This window comes from Leopardus geoffroyi, chromosome B3, assembly GCF_018350155.1.
Source record: "Leopardus geoffroyi isolate Oge1 chromosome B3, O.geoffroyi_Oge1_pat1.0, whole genome shotgun sequence".
NCBI classification, from domain to species: domain Eukaryota; kingdom Metazoa; phylum Chordata; class Mammalia; order Carnivora; family Felidae; genus Leopardus; species Leopardus geoffroyi.
The window spans coordinates 136,022,468-136,045,381 of NC_059337.1; the positions used below are offsets into that span (position 1 = coordinate 136,022,468).

General features: G+C 50.4%; 1 long non-coding RNA gene across 2 annotated transcripts; it reads right to left on the reverse strand.

The window, feature by feature from the left end:
* Nucleotides 1-6,378: 6,378 nt before the first annotated feature.
* On the reverse strand, nt 6,379-17,486 carry LOC123582062. 2 transcript variants are annotated; one of them, XR_006704171.1, is made up of 3 exons: nt 17,236-17,486; nt 13,020-13,088; nt 6,379-6,450 (listed from the first exon to the last, which is right to left on the reverse strand). It is a non-coding gene; the product is annotated as an uncharacterized LOC123582062 (long non-coding RNA). The 2 variants fall into 2 exon arrangements; XR_006704170.1 differs by lacking the exon at nt 6,379-6,450 and adding an exon at nt 8,052-8,272.
* Between the last annotated feature and the right edge of the window lie 5,428 nt (nt 17,487-22,914).

The window sequence follows — 22,914 nt, forward strand, 5'->3', positions numbered from 1 at the left end:
TATTTATTTTTGAGACAGAGAGAGAGCATGAATGGGGGAGGGGCAGAGAGAGAGAGGGAGGCACAGAATCTGAAACAGGCTCCAGGCTCTGAGCAGTCAGCACAGAGCCCGACGCGGGGCTTCAACTCACAAACCTCGAGATCATGACCTGAGCCGAAGTCGGACGCTTAACCGACTGAGCCACCCAGGCGCCCCTTATTATTATTATTTTTAATGTTTATTTATTTATTTTGAGAGAGACACACAAAGCGCAAGCAGGAGAGGGGTAGAGAGAAAGAGGGACAGAGAGAGAATCCCAAGCAGGCTCCTCACTGTCAGTGCCGAGACTCGGGGCTCGATCCCATGAACCGTGAGATCCTGACCTGAGCTGAGATCAAGAGTCAGACACATAACCGAATGAGCTACCCAGGTGCCCCCACGATTGTTTTTAAAGAATTGCGTTTACTGTTTGAAAGAATTTACAATCGTTTTTGAATAGTTGCATTTATTGTTTTAAATAATTTATTGGAAAGCTGACCAATGTTCTACGCAGAACATTTAGACCATACAGATAGACAGAAAAATGGCAGTGAAGATCACCTATATTCACACCACCTAGAAATACTGTTATGGGCATTTTAAAGTACATCATCTGGCTCTTTTTACTATGGCTCTTAATTCATTGACTAATTTTTTAAAAAAATTTTTTTTGAGAGAGAGAGAGCATGCACAGGCAGGGGAGGGGGCAACGGCAAAGAGAGAGAGAGAATCTTAAGTGGGTTCCATGCTCAGCACGAAACCCGACACGGGGCTCGATCTCAGGACTGTGAGATCAAGAGACAGAAGCTTAACCGACTGAGCCACCCAGGTGCCCCCACTCACTAAACACTTACTACAACTTACTGCGTGTCAGGCATGGTCCTGGGCACAGGGAATACAATAATGAATAAGACTTGATACTTGACCTCAAGAAGCTGTATGTGAAGACACATACCCATACACTCACACACACTTACACACACTCAGTTTGGTTTTCACTGTTACTCACCATAATGATTACACTGAACATAATGTCCTGGAACCTTCCCCCCCACCCCCCCACTTAATGTATTATGAACACTTATCCTTGTGATTAAGTATTATTTCACAGAACCATCTAAACGACTATACAGTGGTCCATCCTGTGAATGCCCATCGTTTATTTAACCAGTCTGTTGTTGAACATTTAGGGCTTCAGTGAAAATCTTTGTGGTTTGATCTCCGTACACATCTATGGCTATTTCTTTAGGCTAACCGGAAGCAGAATTTCTGGGTCAAAAGTTGTGATGTTTATTGCTTAATCCTCCCGATTACATATGCCAGCTTTCTCTCCTTTTGGCAGGACAAGGTATTTCATGTCCCCGGCTTCCCTGCAGCACTGAGCGATATCAGCTTTTTTTTTTTTTTTTTCCACTTAAAAAAAACCAACTTTCTGATGTATCGGTTCCCCTGCCCCCCAATCCTGCAATCTGAAAGCAAGGGGGGGGGGGTGCTATGCAAACTTTCGCAGAAATGGCGTCAAGCAGAGAAGCAATTACCATTAATTTAGATGAAAAAATTTTTTAGCCTTTCCAGACCCAGAACATAATCTTTCTTAGGCATCTTGCTAACGGAAGCAACAAAATAAATCGAGACGAAGCCCAGATGCTCCCAGACACGGGTCAAAGCTGGCAGCCTGATGCTGAGATGCTGACCGTAGCTCCTAGGAAAGAGCTTAGCGGGGCCCCTCCGCTCCGCTGCCCCTAGAGCAGATCGGCTTGTAGCAAAACAAAGGCTAAGCGCTATTCTGGCTTTTCGCCATTTCTTGTGAAAGTGCAAATCCTTTTCAGATTTCTTTCCGTTAGCAAAAACAGGTACTAACGTAGGTCTTTCGTAAAAGCGTAGAGGCGGAATGCGAACTTTCAAAAGCAAAGGCGTACCTATAATTTCACATCTACAGAGATTGCAAGAATAGTACAAAGAACCCCGCCTTTGCCCAGATTTACCAAGCGCTAACATTTCCTCCATTTGCTCCTCTTCTCCTCCCCCTCCTCCTCCTCTTTCCCTCCCCCCACCCTTTTCCCTGAACAATTTGAGTAAGTTGCAGGTTTCGTGACCCTTTACCTCAAAACATTTCACTGTGTTTCCTATACAAGTATGAAAAATCAGTAATTCAGCCTTGATACAATACTGCTGGTTTTTAAAATTTATTTGTTGGGGCGCCTGGGTGGCGCAGTCGGTTAAGCGACCGACTTCAGCCAGGTCACTATCTCGCGGTCCGGGAGTTCGAGCCCCGCGTCGGGCTCTGGGCTGATGGCTCAGAGCCTGGAGCCTGTTTCCGATTCTGTGTCTCCCTCTCTCTCTGCCCCTCCCCCGTTCATGCTCTGTCTCTCTCTGTCCCCAAAATAAATAAACGTCGAAAAAAAAATTTTTTTTTAAAAATAAAATAAATAAATAAATAAAAAATAAAATTTATTTGTAACTTTTTTTTTTAACGCTTTATTTATTTTTGAGAGAGACAGCACAAGAAGGAAGGGGCAGAGAGCTAAGGAGACACAGAATCGGAAGCAGGCTCCAGGCTCCGAGCTGTCAGCCCAGAGCCCGACGCGGGGTTCGAGCCCACGAACCGTGAGATCATGACCTGAGCCGAAGTCGGACGCTTACCCGACGGAGCCACCCAGGCGCCCAATACTGCTCTTTTCCGACTCCTATTCAAAATTTACCGATAATTTCAACAATGTCCTCTGTAGTCGTGGGTGCCGCCCAAACCCCCACTCCAGGGTCCAAATGCGGGATGTGTTTTGCCAGCTTGACAGGCCCAGGTGATAGCCTGGTGTTGTCTTCGCCTGCTTCTTCTTGTGTGGATTGTTCACGTGGCAGAACACCATCTGCCACCGGCCCCTGTCTCTTGTGCCTGATGGGGCCTCCCTCCGTCATGGACTTAGAGCAGCAGCTTAGGGAACAGACACGGCCTTTCGCAAGCAGACCCTGGCCTGGCAACAGAGCTGACATGCAGTCCCCTGCATCCTCCTCGAGGCCCCATCCCCGATCAGCCTCTCAGACGGGGCTTTTGAAATAGCACAGCTGTCCGCTCCCCATCCATCCTTTCAAACTCTGGTGAGGACGAACATGATTCCTGTTTGGGTTTGGATTTGACATTTCCTGGGGGATGTGACCCCCCCCCACCGCCGGCCCGGGTTCTGTTTCTGGGAGGCCTCCTGCTGAGTGTCAGTGGCCCGCACGGAGGCTATGGGTCACTGTCCGCTCCAGCAGTTTCCTGGCATCCGAGGCCAGTTTGTGTCCCGGGAGAAGGGCGTGGGCACAGTGGAAAAGCCCCAGGACGTCCGGGTACTGCCGGGGCTGGACCCGAACCGGGCTTCACCTGCCTGACCTGACCAGCCCCTTAATGCAGCCAAGACAGCTTCCACCGTGGAAAGCCAGCAAATGCTGAATCTCACAGACTCTGAGACACCAACAGGGAAACCACAGCCAATGCCACGGTGACACGTACCACCGATAAGTGTCATTTTATCCATCAGTTCTCCCTCTTTTCTCTGCACTCATGAAAAGGAGACTGTAAGAAAAAGGAACTTCTTCAATATTCAGGGTCTATTTCTGAATCACCTGTATTTTTTCCTTCTCTCAGGTCTTAATTTTTCCTAATGAAGGGAAAATTCAATACAAAACTTAGAGGAAATAAGATAATGAATCCCCAGCAGTTATCATCATGTCTGGTCTCCACACACCCCTCCCGGATTAGTAGAGAATAGACTTCAGACATGGTATAATTTCCTCTGTAAACACGTCAGTTCGTGTCTGCAAAAGACGAGGTTCCTTTATTTTTAACATCGTCCTAACATCCCACCTAAAATATAGCAATGATTTCTAAGTATCATGAATGCCAATGTTTCAAGGCTCTATTTTTCTATAGTCAGTTTGTCCAAATCAAGACCCAAAGGAAGCTGCCACTTTGCATTGGGTTGATGTGTCTTTAAGTCTCTGTATTAGGCCTCCCTCTTTTTTCCCCTTGCAATTCACTTGTGGAAGAAACTGGGTCACTTGTCCTGCAGGGGTTTTGTGTTTTGTGTTTGTCTGATTGCAGTTTTGTCCTGTCTTCTCGTGCTCCTCTGCCCCCTACATTTCCCGCAAACTGGTAGTTAGACCGGGAGGTGTTTTGACAATCGAAGACAGGCTGTCTCCAGATGCCTCTCTCAATCACTATGAACTCTTTAAGGGAAGTTAGGGATGATTTTGGAAAGGTTTAGAGATGATTAAAGAGATTGGGACATTACAGACCCAACTCTGTTCCTGGCCTGCCCCCTGAGTGGGACATGGGCCCTCTGGGAGAAGCAGGGCAGCCAGACCTGCGGTCTCAGGCCTCCTCCACGGTGCTGACATTCTGGAATCAGGTAACAAGGCCTCCAGGGGGCACAGGAGGCGCCTCTGGGTGGCAGTGAGCTCGGCCCTTTCTCTACTCTGGGAACTGAAGGCCGCAGGTTCTCCCAGTACCAGGAGATCCCGCTCCCTGAGTCGGACCCTGACTGTGACACCCAGGGACGGGGGCTGGGAAGCCAGCCCGGTTCGCAGATTTCCCAATTGTGTTTAGATCTTCCGGGGCGCCTGGGTGGCGCAGTCGGTTAAGCGTCCGACTTCAGCCAGGTCACGATCTCGCGGTGCGTGAGTTCGAGCCCCGCGTCGGGCTCTGGGCTGATGGCTCAGAGCCTGGAGCCTGTTTCCGATTCTGCGTCTCCCTCTCTCTCTGCCCCTCCCCCGTTCATGCTCTGTCTCTCTCTGTCCCAAAAATAAATAAACGTTGAAAAAAAAAAAAATTAAATAGATCTTCCTGGCTCCTCCACCTGGCTCTTCGTCTACCAGAATGTTTGTTCCCAAGGCCCCCAGGGGATGCTAGCTTCTTTCTTCAATGACTCCAGAGCTGGCTCTCGCAGACCTCCTCCTGCGCTGTCCCCAGCTCCTAGACGTAGTTATAAAGGGCTTTTTTCTTCCTTTCTTCTCTCTGCCTACCTCCTCTCTTCTCTCTCTGTTCCTCCCCCTCCTCTTTAATAATCAACCTAGTCATTTTTCAGTGCTCTAGAGGGAGCTGCTATTTAACAGAACCCACAGGGACCTTCAGCACAAGGAACAACCGCCCTCAGGCCCCTGGGGAAGGGTTGGGTTACCACAGCTACATAAATAAGCAAGGCCTCATTACTCCCAGAACACAGATGAGGGGCCAGGAGCTCTGGGTTCAAGTGCTGCTCTGCCACTCCAGCTGTGCTCCTTCTCTCCGGCCTCCAGGGGTGAGGCGCGTGGTCCTAAATCCCTACCCTGGTCCTAAGGCCCTCCCTCTCTGAGCTTACGTCACCAGCAAAAGAAGACAGTCGCTGTGCCACAGGATTAAATAAGACAGTGCTCTTAGCACGGAGGCCAGTGCATACGAAACACTCAGTAGTGTTATTATTTATAAAGATAAGGTTGGCCCAGGTAACTGCTTTCCCTCTCCGGTCTGAGAGATTTAAGAGGAAATCTTCATTGGGCCGCCCGGGTGGCTCAGTCGGTTAAGCGTCCGACTTCGGCTCAGGTCATGATTTCACGGTTCTTGAGTTTGAGCCCCGCGTCAGTGCAGAGCCTGCTTGGGATTCCCTCTCTCCTTCTCTCTCTGCACCAACTCTCTGCACCAACCCCCCCCACCCCACCCCACTCGTGCTCTCTTTCTCTCTCAAAAATAAATGGACATTAAAAAAAAGAGAGGGGGCGCCTGGGTGGCTCGGTTGGTTAAGCGTTCGACTTCGGCTCAGGTCATGGTCTCACGGCCCGTGAGTTCGAGCCCCGCGTCGGGCTCTGTGCTGACAGCTCAGAGCCTGGAGCCTGTTTCAGATTCTGTGTCTCCCTCTCTCTCTGCCCCTCCCCTGTTCATGCCCTGTCTCAAAAATAAATAAATGTTAAAAAAATTTTTTTTAAATAAAAAAAAAAAAAAAAGAGAGAGAGAAAGCCTCATCAAATATATTGGTAAACATGGATACCTGTAAACAAATACTCACGTTGGGAGATGACTTGTGAGTGTCCTGGCTTTATGGCAAAGAGGATTTTGCACACGTGATTCAGCAGAAGATCTTGAGATGGGGAGATCCCCTTGGGTTATCGGGAGGCACCCAGCGTAATCAGAAGGGTCCTCACAGGGGGAAGAAGAAGATGACACGAAAACACCAGTTGGAATGACACGGCCAAAAGCCAAGGTACGCGGGCAGCCTGTGGAAGCTGAGAAAAGAAAGGAAATGGATGTTCCCCTTGAGCCCGCCTGCTCCAGGCGCGGCAGCAGCCCTGCCCACATCTTGATTTTCACCCGGGAGACTCCCGAGTATTTCCACCCCCCGGACTGCTCACATAAGACATTTTGCGTTAAGCCAGGAAGTTTGTGGCGACTTGTTACAGCAGCAACAGGAAACGAATACAGACCTAGAATGGAAGGAAAACGCTAGGATGGTGGGAAAACAGAAGACATTTTGTGCCCTAATAACAAGGGAGTGGCCCTGAATTTCCTACATCCAGATTTCTATTGGCGGAGAGGAAAATTTCTGTCTTATGTAAGTCATTTTTTTTTTCTGGTCACTTTCATTCATAAGCTTCACACTTGATACAGTGACAGAGGTCACTTCATTTTAATCCCGATTTTCATGGGAATCCCTCTAGTATTCCATCATAAAATGTGATCTAAGCATAGAAGTTGGGATACTTATTCTTTATCGCGTTAAGGCAATCTCCTTGTATTTTTAATTTTAAGAGTTTCTAAAATGAAGACCTAAATTTCATCGAATGCGCTTGGAGTATCTACTGAGATAACTGTGCTGGGGTACCAGGCGACTCAGTCGGTTAAGTATCCGACTTTGGCTTAGGTCCTGATCTCACAGTTCATGAGTTCGAACCCTGTGCTGACTCTCCACTCTGCACAGAGCCCACTTCAGATCCTCTGCCTCCCTCTCTCTCTGCCCCTCCCCTGCTTGTGCTGTCTCCCTCTCTCTCTCAAAAATAAACAAACATTAAAAAAAAACTTTTGAGAAAAGCAAAGTGTGCTTTTTCTTGCATGATTGTAGATTTCCATCGTTGGGATAAATCCCACTTGGTTATGTCGTATTAGCCTCTTAATATACAATTGAATCCTAACTACTGAGAAATGTAGACATTTATTGCAGACATCAATGTGCTCGGCTAAAACTCAGGTCTCTATTATTAAGGGAAGGGGGGCAAATGAATATAATTTTGTCTGTATTCATGACCTGTCTAAAGTTTTTGCTCTGTCTACCTCAGATGTTATCTAGGGTTTTTGTTGGCTTTGTAAAATAAATTAGGTAGCTGTCTGTCTTTTTCTATGTCCCCCCAAAGTGTGTATGTTCCCTGGAATTATTTGTCCTTTGGCAGTTTGAAAGAATTCATCCATTAAAACATCTGAGATGAAGACGTTTTTGTTATAACTTCGCCCGTTTCTTTCTTTGCATTGGTTCACAGGTTTTCGATTTCTGAAGTAGAAAGAGTTGGGCTTGGAGCCCTAAATTAGGGCTTTGTCATTTACTAGTTGTGTCTGGTCATTCACTCATTCATTCACTCCATAGCTGCCCATGAACACCAACTAATGCCAAGTACTTCCCTGAGCGCTGGAGATAAAATGGTGGACAAGACAGACAGGGTCCCTGCCTTCAAAGCCCTCACGTTCTCCAGGAGGAGAGAGACCACAGATAGGCAAAACAGAAACAAAACAAAACAAAACAAAAAAACAAAAAAACAAAAACAAAAACAAAAACAAAAACCCACAAGGGGTTTTTTGTAAGACAGAAATAAAGGGCTGAGACTGTGGATATGGGGAAAGACTCTCTGGGCGGGTAGTTGACAATGGCTTCTTTTTTTTTTTTTTTTTAACGGGAAGAGAGATAAGTTGCTTTTTTTTTTTTTTTTAAGTTTTTATTTATTTTAAGGAAGACACAGAAAGCAGGCGGGAGAGGGGCAGAGAGAGAGAGGGAGACAGGATCCCAAGCAGTTTCCATGCTGTCAGCACAGACCCTGATTCAGGGCTTGAGCCCACAACCCTGAGATCATGACCTGAGCCAGAATCAAGAGCCAGATGTTCAACCGACTGAGCCACCCAGGTGCTCCGAGGATGGCTTCTGGGGCAGACATTGTGCCCACAGCCCTCAGATCCCACCAGCTGGTTCCGTGGCCCATTCTCCACCTTGGCTCTGCTTCTTAGGCTTCTCACAGAGAACCTTCTTCGGGTTCTTCAGAGAAACTGCCCAAAAAAACAGGAAGTGCCTGGGGTTATCCCCCCTCCGCCCCCCAGGGGCTGGGGGCTCCTGCCACTGACCATGTGCAGAAGTACAAAAGCCCAGAGCCCTTGCTTGGAGTCAGAGAAAACTCCAAGCTGTAATTTACTCTCCAAGGCTCCCGGGTGGGGGGTGAGGGGGTCAGAGCAGAGATCACACACTTGCTTGGCACATCCCCTTTGCCTGTCCTGTCTCCTTGACCCTCTTCAGTCTCCCTTCCCCACTCCAGCACTTCCTCAATCAATCACTCACCCATGTCTCCCCACTCAGGGTTTGGCTTTACGTGACCTTGACCTAGGACAACCTCTCTGAGGCAATGATCCTGAAGCTGACACCTAAAATGTGAGAAGCGGCCAGTTTTGGGAAGAGCTGGAAAGGGGTGAGCACGAGGGGCTGGATCGGTGGGGGGGGGGGGGGGGGGGGGGGGGGAAGAGGGAAGAAGAGCATATGCAAAGGCCCTGAGGTAGAAAGAGGCTCGTTAAGTTTGAAAGCGCTTATTTTGTTTGGGAAATGGTGAGTGGGTCCCTCGGGTGGGAGGGCCAAGGCAGGATTGAATAGTGAAGGGTTTTGAATGTTCGACCAAGGTCCTTAGATTTTATCCTGCGGGGAGTGGGCAGTGAGGAAGGGTTTTGCACAGAGGAGAGGCAGGTCGAGGGCTGTGTACTATGCTGTGAACTGAGGAGCTGAGTTTTAGAGTAAATCTGGTGCCTTCCTGGTCACCGTCCCTTCTCCACCATTTGAGGCTCCGGGGCTGTGGTGGGTGATGGGAGCCACCGGGGTTTTCAGCAGAGGAGAGATTGGGCCAGATCCGCTCTTTAGAAAGGCCTCTCAATCAGCAGAGTAGCAGAGAAGCAGAGGACATCAAGATCGGGGACTGAGTGATCATAGGGGTGGGGCGGGGTGGCCGTGACCCTGGCACAAAGTTGTGTGGGCCTGAACTCAGTGGCTGCAGTTGCAGAGATTAGGAGATAAAATGGGGAACACTCAGGAGGCTGAGTATTGTAATGGAAAAAATTTTTTAATTAGAAGTAAGGGGCGCCTGGGTGGTTGAGTCCGTTAAGCATGACCCTTGGTTTCTGCTCAGGTTATGATCTCATGGTGTGTGAGTTCAAGCCCCGCATCATTGCTGACCCTGCTTGGAATTTCTCTCTCTCTCTCTCTCCCCCTCCCCCGCTTGCTCTGTCTGTCTCTCAAAATAAATAAAGGTAATACGCGAAGATACAGTTATGAAGAAATGATTCAAAATCAAAAGAAAAGAGAAAGAGCTGATTCAAGCTCGGGATTTGAACCCGAGTGAACGAGTTCACCTCTCTGAGAGGCAGTTTCCCCGTCTGTGAGATGAGACGTGCCTGCGCTTAGGGGATCCTTGGGAGGAAGAGACGGACAAGACTTCACCATGGTCCCCCTCTCTTGTCCCTTCAAGGTGAAACGACTAACCCAGAAAGACGTTTCTGGAGCTGCCTTTATCAGCGCTGACGTTCTCTAGTCTGTATCATCGTACAAACCCAGGGACCGAGAGTGTGAGAGCCCTGCATTTGAAGAAATGTGCTTTCCAAGTAAGCAGAGCACCATTGCAGTCTAAGGCGTTAAGTGGTTTCTGAATGGCTGCAGCGTGATTCAATCCCCCACTTAACCAAATTGCTTTCTATTGCTTGATCGGAGGCAATTGCAAGGAGACAAAGGGGCTTAAGTGAAAAGCTTGGCTGGCCTGTATGACTAATAAATTAACTGTTCCCTCCCCACGGTGTAGCCTCCCACCTGCTGTCCTGCCCCCTGACTCTTCCCTGCGTGGAGGTCACCGGTGTCAGGGATCACCATGGAGATGGCCGGCATGGTGTCCCTACTGTGTGAAGTCCCCTGGCATTTCCCCCCTTGGCATTCCGTCCTCACAGGCTAGTCTGAGACAGCGTGGGGGTGGTGAAAACAACACTCACTCGAAGGTTGTGTGCAGGGGCCCCACTTACTAGTGAGGGGCCTCCGGCAAGAGACTTATTCATAGACTGAGCTCCAGGACCCAAGTGGCGATGCGTACCAGGAGCTTTGCTGAGACAATAACCCCTTTCAAAGACAAGGGGTATGTCAAATGCCATGAAAACTCCATAAGCTGATGACTGGGAATCGACTGTTGATTTAGCAATGTGGAGATCGTCGGTGACCAGTGACCAGCTTGGTCTAACATAGTTTCAGTAGAGCGGTGAAAGCCTGATTGGAGAGGGCACAAGACAGCACAGGAGGAGAGGAAATGCAGACTGGTATAGTGACCGTCTCTTCTAAGGAACTATAATGAGAAGGAGGGGGTGTGGGATTGGGGAGGTTTTTATTTTTCTTTTTTGAGTTTTCATTTTTAAGATGGGAGAAATTACATGTTTATATGTTGAAAGGAACACTATTCATCCATTCACTTACTCATCTACTTACCTGTGGATGAGTCCTTTGAAAACCACATCTAGAATTTCTGACTCACATACCCACTCACCCATCCATCCACCCACCCATCTATCCATCCATCTATCCATCCATCCGTTCGTCCTCCTTCCATCCACCCACCCATCCACCCACCCATCCATCCATCTATCCATCCATCCGTTCGCCCTCCTTCCATCCATCTATCCATCCATCCATTCGCCCTCCTTCCATCCATCTATCCATCCACCCGTTCATCCTCCTTCCATCCACCCACCCATCCACCCACCCACCCATCCATCCATCTATCCATCCATCCGTTCGTCCTCCTTCCATCCACCCACCTATCCACCCATCCATCCATCTATCCATCCATCTGTTTGTCCTCCTTCCATCCATCTATCCATCCACCCGTTCGTCTTCCTTCCATCTATCTATCCATCCATCCGTTCATCCTCCTTCCATCCATCTATCCATCCATCCGTTCATCCTCCTTCCATCCACCCACCCATCCACCCACCCATCCATCCATCTATCCATCCATCCGTTCGCCCTCCTTCCATCCATCTATCCATCCACCCGTTCATCCTCCTTCCATCCACCCACCCATCCACCCACCCATCCATCTATCCACCATCTGTTTGTCCTCCTTCCATCCATCTATCCATCCACCCGTTCGTCTTCCTTCCATCTATCTATCCATCCATCCGTTCATCCTCCTTCCATCCACCCACCCATCCACCCACCCATCCATCCATCTATCCATCCATCCGTTCGTCCTCCTTCCATCCATCTATCCATCCATCCGTTCGTCCTCCTTCCACCCCACATACCCATCCATCACACCAGCACTTCCTGAGTGTCCCCATGTGCTGACCTCGAGCTGGGAGCTGGGACAGAAAAGCCATCTGACCTGAAGGGCTCACAAGCTAATCATGGGATGCAGACAAGTCAATGTCAGTAATGGTGGAGTGCAACAAGTGCTGTGACCAGGAATGTACAAAAGATTATGGGAGCAAAAAATATGCAATGCCTACAGAATTTAGGAAGGCTTCCTAGGGGAGGTTGATATTTGGGCTGGGCCTTCAAGGAAAAATGCAAGTTTGTCTTGTAGACAAAGGAAGGGTGGCGTGTGGCAAGAGAGAGGACTCTTAGGCAAAGCCAAAGATGCACGGAAGGGGGAGAGCGTGGATGGGAGCCAGGTTTAAAGGGCCTTGCAGCCCTTCTTTGCAGACAGGAGGAAGCCAGTGAAAGCTGTTGGCAAGAGGGTGACGCAATCCCCAAATCATAGCTTTTAGGAAGAGGGACGGCCTGGAGGGTGGGCTCAGGTGTGGAGAGGAGGGCATGGTCTGTGTCCAGGAGGTGGTCGGAGCCATGTGCGTGAAAGAGAACGTCAAGGATGTACAGTGCGAAACTCAGGGGGGCTCTGAGGGGACGCCAGCCTGGAGAGAGGGTGAGGAAGAGGAACGGTCCAAGGAGAAGGCCCCTCTGCTGCCCCTGCCCCTGGTCCAGCTGGTCTCAGCCTGATGTCCGTGCCCTGCCTCTCCCTCCATGCAGTGAGCTGGGTCTATCTTCCTCACATCCTAGAACCTGGAAGACACCCGGCCAGCCACTCCCGCCACGGGGGCTTCTCTCCTCAGCATCTGGCTTCAGCCTGGACACCCCCGGACACCAGAGAGGGGAGCTCACTACTTGGGAGGACTCTCCTTGCCCCTGGGAAAGTGTCTGTCTCCCTCCTTCCTCCTGCTGCCCTGCTGGGCTCCAGCCTGGCCCCTGGCATCCAGAGTTGGAATTCTCCATTTGGGAAAGAAACGATACATCAGTGTGTTTGCAAACTGAAAAAGTAACACGTGCTTTTTTTTTTTTAAGTTTTTGGTTTTTAAAGTTTATTTATTTTGAGAGAGAGAGAGAGAGAGAGCACGTGCACAGGACAGGGGCAAAGAGAGAGGGAGAGAGAGAATCCCAAGGAGGCCCCACACTGTCCATGCAGAGCCTGACTCAAACTCACAAACCATTGAAATCCTGACCTGAGCCGAAATCAAGAGTCGAACACTCAACCGACTGAGCCACCCGGGTGCTCCTGCTTCGTCTGTTTTTTAAATTAAATGATACAGAAAGGTAGAAAGAAGATTAAAATGACTTACAATCCCATGCCTCAGAGGGAATAGTTGCTTACATTTTGCTGTGCATCCTTCCAGAATGTTTCCATTGATGGGCACATGTGCGCGAACCCCACACACTTGCTTTGTTAAATAAAAACAGCAACACGCTGTATACACTGTTCTGAAGCAGCCGCTATTTTCCACTTACCTCGTGAGAGTGTTTCCCCGTCGGCACACCAAGATCTCCGTCATTGTTTTTTATTAGCTGAGGAATATTCTGTGGGGAGAAAGGGTCTTGATTTAATCACACCCGTGTGACAGACGTTTAGGATCAGCCCCTCCAAAACACTTTTCTGATTATAAATGATGCTCTGTGCACATCCGTACTCATAAATCTTTGAGCAATAACATTGGGCTGTTTGAACTTGTGGGTTAATATGCCCTCCGGCTCACGTCATGAAGGAAATTGATTTTTATTTTCAAAGTCAATGGCAATGAAATGAACAATGGTTGCCAGGCAACCTGAGAGCCAGGGAATCAGAGTGGAGGCCAAGCAACACCCCTCACCCCAAGCTGTGCTGGGGACAGAGCCACCCTGGCTTCCTCCAGCCCAGCCTCCTGCCCCAGCCGCCCAGGGAAATGGAAACCAAGGACTCAGGCCTTCTAGGATTCCCTTCCAAAGCTAGTCCCGGCGGTCAGCAAGCGTTTGCTAGGCAGGTCCCCTGTGCCAGGCAGTAACAGGTGAATCTCACATATTCTGGACGAAGAGGCTTAGGAATTTGGGAGTGTTACCCCGTAGAATTTATCTATAGTGTATACAGGTTGGTTTTCAATGTATTTATTTTGTCATTTCCTGCTGCAGACGATATGGTGGGTAAGACCCGCTCCAGCTAGTGTGAGGTTATCCAGAGGGCACGTCTGTGGAACATCAGAATCTCTGAGGGGCGGTGGAGTTTGCAAAAGGCCACCCCGCAGCCTGGGAGTCTGGTAGAGCTTCTTGGGGGAGGGGCATGCCTTCCAGGAAGAGCCACAGAAGGGTTTTGAGGCGGAGAAAAACAGAAAACAAAATCTGTAATTTAGCACCCCTCCCTCCACAAAGTAGGAGGAGTGTTGGCAGGCCAGGAGCCCCGGCCCCCATCAGGAAGGGGGACCCCAGGGCCTGCATGGACTCCGGAGGGGCGTGGGAAAGAGCATAGAGGGCCAGGGGCCTGCAGGGATGGAGTGGACAGCACACCATGGGATGGGGGACATTGAGGGAAGACACAAGGACCCCCCTGCAGCCCCTGAGCGTGTGCACGAGAGGGAAGGAAGCCGGTCAGCAGAACCCGATAGAACTGAGTTCCAACCCTGCCTCCCTACTAGGTAGAATTTGAAGTCCCTGTCCTGCCTTTCACGGACATAAGCTTAACAACCATCTGTAGAAAGAAGTCACCTTCAGTGTCACATGTGTGCTGGGACTTTCACACCTATTTTCTCATTTGACGCTGGAATTAGGCACTATTACTATCCCCATTTTACAGATGCAGAAACTGAGGATCATAATATGCATTTCTCCTGACCAAGGTCATCTGTTCACCAGTGTCAAAGCCAAGATTTGAACCTGTCTGCTCCATAACCCCTGTTCCTTCCTACACCACTTTGAGAGAGACAGAGACAGAGAGGGAGAGAGACAGAGACACACACAGAATCCAAAGCAGGCTCCAGGCTCTGAGCTGTCAACACAGAGCCCCACGCAGGGCTCAAACTCACAAACTGGGAGATCGTGACCTGAGCCGAAGTCGGATGCCTAACTGACTGAGCCACCCAGGTGCTCCTAGAGTGTATTTATTTATTTTGAGAGAGAGCACAAATGGGGGAGGAACAGAGAGGGAGAGAGAGAGAACCCCAAGCAGGCTCCACATAGTCAGTGCAGAGCCTGATGTGGAGCTCAAACTCATGAACCATGAGATCATGACCTGAGCTGAAATCAAGAGTCGAAGACTTAACTGAGCCACCCAGCATCCCCAAAGCTGCTCTTTCTAACACAAAACTACTCCTAACAGCAAAGGTGCAGGCAGCAGGGCTGTTTTAACAATCTCCTTTTTAAAAGTGTTGTAGGAGTGCCTGGGTGGCTCATTCAGTTAAGCGTCCAACTTCAGTTCATGTCATGATCTCATGGTTGGTGGGTTCAAGCCCCCCATCAGGATCTGTGCTGACAGCTCGGAGTCTCCAGCCTGCTTTAGATTCTGTCTCTCTCTCTCTCTCTCTCTCTCTCTCTCTCTGCCCTTACCCAGCTCTCACTCCGTCTCTCAAAAATAAATGTTAAGAAAAATGTTTAAAATTTTTTCTTAAAAAAAAAAAAAGGGGGGGGCGCCTGGGTGGCGCAGTCGGTTAAGCGTCCGACTTCAGCCAGGTCACGATCTCGCGGTCCGTGAGTTCGAGCCCCGCGTCAGGCTCTGGGCCGATGGCTCAGAGCCTGGAGCCTGCTTCCGATTCTGTGTCTCCCTCTCTCTCTGCCCCTCCCCCGTTCATGCTCTGTCTCTCTCTGTCCCAAAAATAAATAAACGTTGAAAAAAAAAATTAAAAAAAAAAAAAAAAAGTAACTTTGGCCCATGCCCCATCACATGTGACTTCAACCCCGCCTCTCTGGTCTAACACCTGTCATCACTCATGACACCTCTACCCAAGAAGAAGATCAAAGAACCCACCGTAGTAATAGCCCCACCACGGCCATCACCGAGCCTCCTGCACTCATGCAGAAAAGAAGCAGATGAGCTCATTGCCATGGTGTGGCTTGGGCTGGTGGGCCTGAAGTTGTCTCTCTTCGGGTTCTGCCGGCCCCTTAGCTCTGGGGGAGGAGTTGAGGCAGCCCTCCACAGCAATGGGAGCGATGGTATCATTTTTCTCTGGATGAGACTGATTCCCACAGAGCAGGGTGGATGTGCTTTTTTCTCCCAGATGGCAGGGGTGCTAGGAAGGTGCCCTAGGCACAGCCACAGGTGGCTTGGTTCTGCACCCTTCAAGACAGCCCCCCTAAAATCCTTGCCTCCCAGCATTCACACCCCTGTGTAGCCCTCCCTACGCTAAATAAGGCTGACTTCAGTGGCCAGTAGGATATTGCAGAAGTGATGTGAGTTCTGAGGTCAGGTCATAAAAAATGTGTTCACCTGGCAGTGTGTTGGCTCATCCTCTTTGGGGGAAGCTAGCTGCTGTCTCATGAGAACATTCAAACAGGCCTTTGGAGAAGCCCATGGAGAAAGGAACCCAGGCCTCTTGCCAACAGCCAGCATCAATTTTCCATTCATGTGAGTGAACCGCCTTGGAAGGGACCCTCCGGCCCATTTGAGCCTTTGGATGAGGCTGTGGCCCTGGGCCACGCCTTGCCTGCCACCTCTCAGGACAGCCTGAGCCAGAATCGTGCAGCGGAGCCGTTCAGAATCCCTTAGCCTCAGACTCAGTGAGATAATGAATGTTTATGATTGCTTTAAGCCTCTCCATTTTGAGGTAATTAGTTCCATGGTTATAAACAGCTAATACTAATAGAATACACCCAGGAAAACGTATAGCTTGAGGGCTGTAAGTGCCTGAGTGAGTCTGGAAACATCTTTAAAACAAACAAAGCTTTCACATTATGACTCAAGAATGACACCCAAGAGACATTAACCTTAGGGAAAGTATCGGTGAGAATTCCACCTCGAAAGACAGAAACTTAATGCGTAACTCAGGAGCTTAAACAAACAAACAAAATCTAAGGGAGGACTTAGCTTATAATTAAGTCGTGTGACTGGGAAGGGTGGGGCAGAATCAACTGTTAGCACGATAGGAGTTGGGCTTACATAATCCCAGACTCCCAAAAGTGCAAGGTCATGAGCCAGGGGGTGGGGTGGGCTGGAGACCCAGAGTCTCCAGCATCCTCTGGACTCTGAATAGAAGGAATGTTGGTGTCAGAAACGCACCTGCAGGGTCAGGAGAGCAGAGGGTCCCAACACACCTGTGGGCTTGGCCCCCACCTGTCCCTCATCTTTGTCCTCAGTCTTCCACCCCCACCCCCCACTTGCCTCACCCCACCGTTTCCACCTTCAGCATGAGTGCCTCGTGAGTACCCATCCAGCACCTCTGGACATCTCCACTGGTCCTCACCTCGCCAGGGGCAGCACTGGCCTCGTCTACCCCGAGCCTTCTGGGTTGCAGCAACAGGCAGTGCCATCCACTCGGTCACCCGAGTCTGAGTCCTTATTTCATCCCCCAGTCCTCCCTCCCCTACGATCTCATCCACACCCTGCCCCCCACAAGCCCCATCCATCTACAACTGTCCATTCCTCACCCTGCTTCAAGCCATCATCCCTTCTCTCCAGATGACAGTAATGGGTTCCCAAGTAAGTGATCTGCCTTCCCTCCTCTTCCTCTCCCCTCTTCCTGGAACCCAACATTCCATGTGCTCCTACCTCTACTCCATCTCTCCAGCCAACTGAAATGTAATTTCCTGCTCTCATCTGCCAGCGGGAGTCCCCTTCATTCTTTAGATCTCTGCTCACATGTCACCTCGTCCATGAAGTCCTCCTGGGTGCTCCAGAGCTAATGATTCCCTCCTTGGTGCTTTGCCGAACCTTCCACATACTGGTTTACAGAACAGCTATAAATACAGTCTCCTGAGTCAGAAATGGGATCCCAGCCCCACCACTCACCAGCTGTAGGATCTTAGGCAAAGCAGAACCTTGCTCTGTGCATCTACGATAATGTAGATAATTCCTACCTTGGTGCTGGTGGGAGGGGTAAATGAGATTAAGTCTGTGGACGTGATGAATTCCATCCTGACTCAGGATCCACGTTATGGATGGGCCCTTCAAGGCCATTCAGAGGAGGACAGCCTGAGCAGGGGCCAGAGGTGGGGCCAGCAGTCACGAAAAGCCCTCACAACGGAAGAAGCCAGAGGGCCCCACTTCAGGCAACAGAGAGAGAGAGGTGCAGGCAGCCTGTGGGTGGGCAGCGAGGCTGGCAGAGCAGAGGGGTTGGAGGAGGTAACTGACATGTGTGGAGCAAATGCCAGGCACCGGCTAGATTCTTGATCTGTATTATCCCGCTTAATCTTTGCAACAAGAGGTAAGTATTATTGGCAACATTTTTGCGCATTTAGAAAGTAAAGTTCAGGAAGTGTCATCCAGCTACCAGGGATGGAGGTGGGATCTGAACGCCGTGCCTGCCAGACTGCAAAGCCCTTCAGCTCTGGCACGCTGATTCTGTGCAGATCCAGCCAGAAGGTCTTGGGCTTGGGACCAGGTCCCCAGTCCCCACGAGGGGAGTAAAGCAAGGGCTGGGTCAGCCTGACCCATCATGGACTATCCCCTCCCTTGTGCTGGGTGATAGATTTCTAATATAACGGCAGATGGGTATGGCTTTGGAGTTTCCCCTTCCCAGTTGTGGCAACAGCCCGATATTACTCACCTCTAGGTTTTAACAGGAAACCTTCCCCCAGCCTGAGACCCTCCATATCATGCCTTGAATTTATCTTAGAATTTTGCAGTGAGTTCTAATTCACCCCCACCTCCTGCTGGTGTCAGCATAAGGATTTTGCTGCAGCCAGCAGCTCAGAGCTCTTGGTGCTGGATGAAGGTTTTGGAATGGGCGGGGGGGTGTTGTTCCTTTTCTGGGGATAAATTCCTTTTGTTTCTCTGCTCAGCCCAGCTCAGCAGCCACCTGCCTCCAGCCTCCTCAGCTAATTAATCACCCACTTTCCGTCAGCCCTGATTAGATTCATCCAAGCCGGCACCCTGAGCAGCAGGAAGTCTGATTCGGACTCCAATTAAGACAGGAAGTGGCTGATTCAGGGAGGTGCAGGGAGAACAGGGCAGAGGAGGGAGGGCTGACCAGAGCTGTTGGCCATGGGGAGGCAGAGAGGAATCAGTGGCCTCCCTGGAACTTTCAGCCCTTGCAAGCCACACAGGACAAGTTTATTCATTCAATAAACATTGAACGTACCACTTCTGTTCTCCACGTGGCAGTGAACAACACAGACAAGGTACCCGCCTGTCTTCATGGGGCTGCCAGTCTAGATAAACAACTAGAAAACATCGTACTGTACTTACTGACAATCGCCGTGATGGAAGAGGTCTCACCCATTCTCTCTGTGAGAGTTTTAAAGTCTCGCAGACTTTTAAAGCCAGCTCTCACCTCCCCTCTGACTTTTCTCCTGCAGACAAAAGCCCCCTTTCTTCCCTCTTCCACCCTCACCTGGCACATTCTTTATTACGACATGCCAACTGCTTAGCACCCTGCTGGCCTGGCTCTCCACTGTTTGCTATTTTCTTTTGCAGGAAAGGGAAAGGAGTCGCTCAGTAAGAGGGTGATGGAGCTCCGCCTAGAAACCAGATCTCCAGACCCCAGTCGCAGCGCTTTTGACACTGCAGGAGGGGAGGGCGGGAGACCGACAACCCCAGGTGAAGCTCTGTGTTTGGTTGACCCATCGGGAGCCACGCGGGGATCCAGCGGCTCACATACCCCGGACGCACAGGCCGGGGCCACGGAAAGTGTCTCCTTTGTTCTGTTTGCACCGGAGATCTAGGCATTTATGGGATGTCTGGGGGTCAGGGATGAGGGCCCTGGAATTTCTCATTTGGAGAGTTGGGTGGGAATTGACAAATTCAGGCATCTGCGGTAAAATGTCCTCATCTTCAAGCCACAGATCATCCAGCCCAGCATTTATCAAGCTGTTGTCAATGGATCTTCTCCAACGTGAAAACCCCCAAACGCAAAACAAACATGACAAGAGCTGTTCTGTTCTAAGGAAGAAGAGAGAGAACACTGCAATCACCCACCAGCCCCAGCTCCCGGCACTCCTGTGGGAGCAGGGGCTCCACAGGGTAGTTTAGGAACCACTGATCTCATCCTACCTCTTCTTAGTATAAATGGGTGACCCCAGGTCAGCTGGTGGATTAGGGACAGAACCTTTAAGGGGCTCCCTTGAGATTGGCCAACTGGAATATAACGGAAATGCCAGCTCTTTGGCCACAGTGCCTTGCTTCCAGACGTGGGGAGATGAGTACAGGTCTCTAGCAGGGACAAGGGTTATCTGGGCTGGGAGGAAATGCCTGGGTTCCAGGCCCCCAGCTTTGCCATCAGTGTCCTCAGGGCTTGGTTTGTGTGTCAGTCCGGGTGAGCTAGGTTATGCTTCAGTAACAAGTATCCTCAAAATCTCTGGCTCAAAATAACAAAAGCTTATTTCACACACACACACACACACACACACACACACTCCATTCTCAGCCTGGGCTCCTCCAGGGTCCCTGTCCCCTATGAGATGACTTGGCACTCAGGCTGCTTTAATCTCCTGGCACTTCCTTCTCAACACATGGCTTCACGGCTGGCCAGAGCAGAGAAACAGGACTATTTGTCTCCAAACTGCTCTCATCCAGAGGTCAGACATAGTCTGCTCACATTTTATTGACCAAAGAAAGTCGCATGGTCACATTTAATCCAAGTGGGGGGGGGGGGCATCATCAGAGGATGACAATGTATAGCCAGAAATTGCCATGTCCTAAAAATGCCACCCATGTTTCCAAATCGGCAAAGTGGGCTGAGTAACAGCCACATCATTCCTTCACTCATTCATTCATTTACGTATTCAACCCACTAGCAGCGATGTAGGATCAGAACTCGGGTCTCCTGGTTCCTAAGACAAGGGTTTTCCCTCCGTCTCATGCTCTGTGCCAGCCTGGCCTCACATTTTGGTCTTAGTTGGGCTTCTCCCTAATGCAGAGCCTGAGACAAGGACTCAGGTGCAGGAGGTTTACTTGGAGGTGGGCCCAAGAGGCCACAGTGAGGGAGCAAGAGAGTAAGACAAGGAAGCAGGCAATGCCAACGATATGTGCTCTAGTGACTCAGTCACCAGCATGGGCAGCTGGGGTCCCTCCCGCCAGGGACCCCTGAGGAATGGTATAAAATGCACTTCAGAACCGTCCCGTGTAAGGGAGGCGAGAGCTTGTTCCCCACTGATGGCGGGTCGTCCCTGGAGAAGTGAACTCCGCACCGTTCACCGGGGACAGCGAGGCAGCTGATGTCTGAGAGCGGGGGCAGAGGGGATGATGTGCGGAGACCATACGGAGACCCAACACAAACAGCCCTGCATTGGCCAAACAACGGAGGCGAGCGTGTCTCGGGACAGCTGCTGAGCTATTTTCTTCTAACCTCCTTTCCCGATCTGGAAGGAGGTAACTCCTCCACAGGAAAACAAGGAGGGAAAACAGCGGCCCCGTGGTGCCAACTGCCTCAGGCACCAGGAGGGCGGGCAGCCGCAGGTGCCCAGCAGGTGGGCGTCTTGCTCGCACTGGGAGTGGGGAACATGTGATCCACAAACAGGTCTGGGAGAGCGGCTCCCGCGGTCAGCCTGTCCAGGACTTTCAGGAGACGGAAGACACCACCCCTGTCTTCAAAGCCTCCAGTCTCTCCAAGAACCTTCCGTGGCGAGAGGCAACGCGGTGCCGATGGAAGAGTCCCCGCCTTGGAAGCAGATGCCCCTGGGTTCGAGTCTTGACGTCACCATTAACTGCACGTCTTCTAGGGCTACTGTTGGTGCCGCGCCCCGTTCAGAGCAGCAGTGGGGGTGGTTAGTGGTCCTTACCTCGGAGAGCTGAGCTCAGTGGCCACTGTCCCTAAAAGCGGAGGTGTATTCTCACTCAGTCTTGCCCTGCAAAGCACCAGACCCCAGGCTCCTCTGAGTTCAAAGCTCCACTGGTCCCACATTTCTGGAAGAAACCCAAAGGCAGCTCTGCAGGTGGGGACACCCACAGAAAGACCCCTACAGCCTCAGTAGGACCCCACGAGGATATGAGGTGACAGGACAAAGGCAGGCAGGTGGAGTGACCACACGACCAGGCCATAGTCCTGGAAAAGTGCAAAAGGCTCGTAGGGTATCAGAAGGGGCCAGAGTGAAGGTCAGGGCCGATGGGCTCTTGGGCTGGTCTTTGTTTTCCCATCAAGGTGATCCATAGGTTCCTTCAGAGTCTGTGATATTATGGTCAATAAGGTCTGAGAGAACAGTGAAGGCTGGAGAGTCAGGGAAGGCTCCTGAAAGGAGCTGACCCCTGAGGTTGGACAGGTGGTGGGGGAAGACCTCCTTGCCCCCAGGTACTAGTTAAACTATAACGGTTAAACTAGTTAAACTATAACAAATGGATCTAGCCGACCCTTACTTCAGCAGTGAGGACCTTCCTGCTCCATCCCCTAACTCCATGTGGGTGAAAAGTGGTCTCTCGTGGCACCCTGTCCTGCTCAAGTCCCATGACATTCCCATGTGGTCCAGCTCCTACCTTCCAAATGAGGGAAGGAGTGTGTGGGGCAGCGGGAAGAGGCCAGAGCTGGGAAAGGAGTCATGTGCCCACCCCCAGCGTTTCTCAGAGACCTCCTTCTAGCTTCAGAGCCAAGGGGCAGGGCCCACACACCTCGATTCTGAGTGTTTAGTGCAGCTAGGTCTGTGCTTCAGAGGTAACCCGGGGGCCCATGCTTATTTTCGTGGAGCTGTGTATAAAAGCCACAAGGATGTGAAGACTGATGCTAGAATCAGGGACTGGTAAAAAGACATGGCCTGCCCTGGTGGACGGTCTTAACTCTCAGATCTGGGTATATTCAGATCACCCAGAAATCCCACGATGACATATCTGTCCAATACCATTTTTTTGTGGGCAAAATCCTTATCTTTTCTGTTTCCTCCTCCTGTACAGGGAATAGTAACAGTACCTTCGTCACCAGGATGTTGTGGGATAAACGAATTAATACATGCGAAGTGCTGAAATTAATATAGCATTGTAGGTTAACTGTGTTAAAACTGAAATGAAAGACGTTATCCCGTTCTCATCTCTAATGGAAAAAAAAATACATGTGAAGTACTTAGAAGCGCGGCTAGTGCATGATAAATTCTCAGGGAATGTTAGTGATTTAAAAAATATATTTCAAGGGGCGCCTGGGTGGCGCAGTCGGTTAAGCGTCCGACTTCAGCCAGGTCACGATCTCGCGGTCCGTGAGTTCGAGCCCCGCGTCGGGCTCTGGGCTGATGGCTCAGAACCTGGAGCCTGTTTCCGATTCTGTGTCTCCCTCTCTCTCTGCCCCTCCCCCGTTCATGCTCTGTCTCTCTC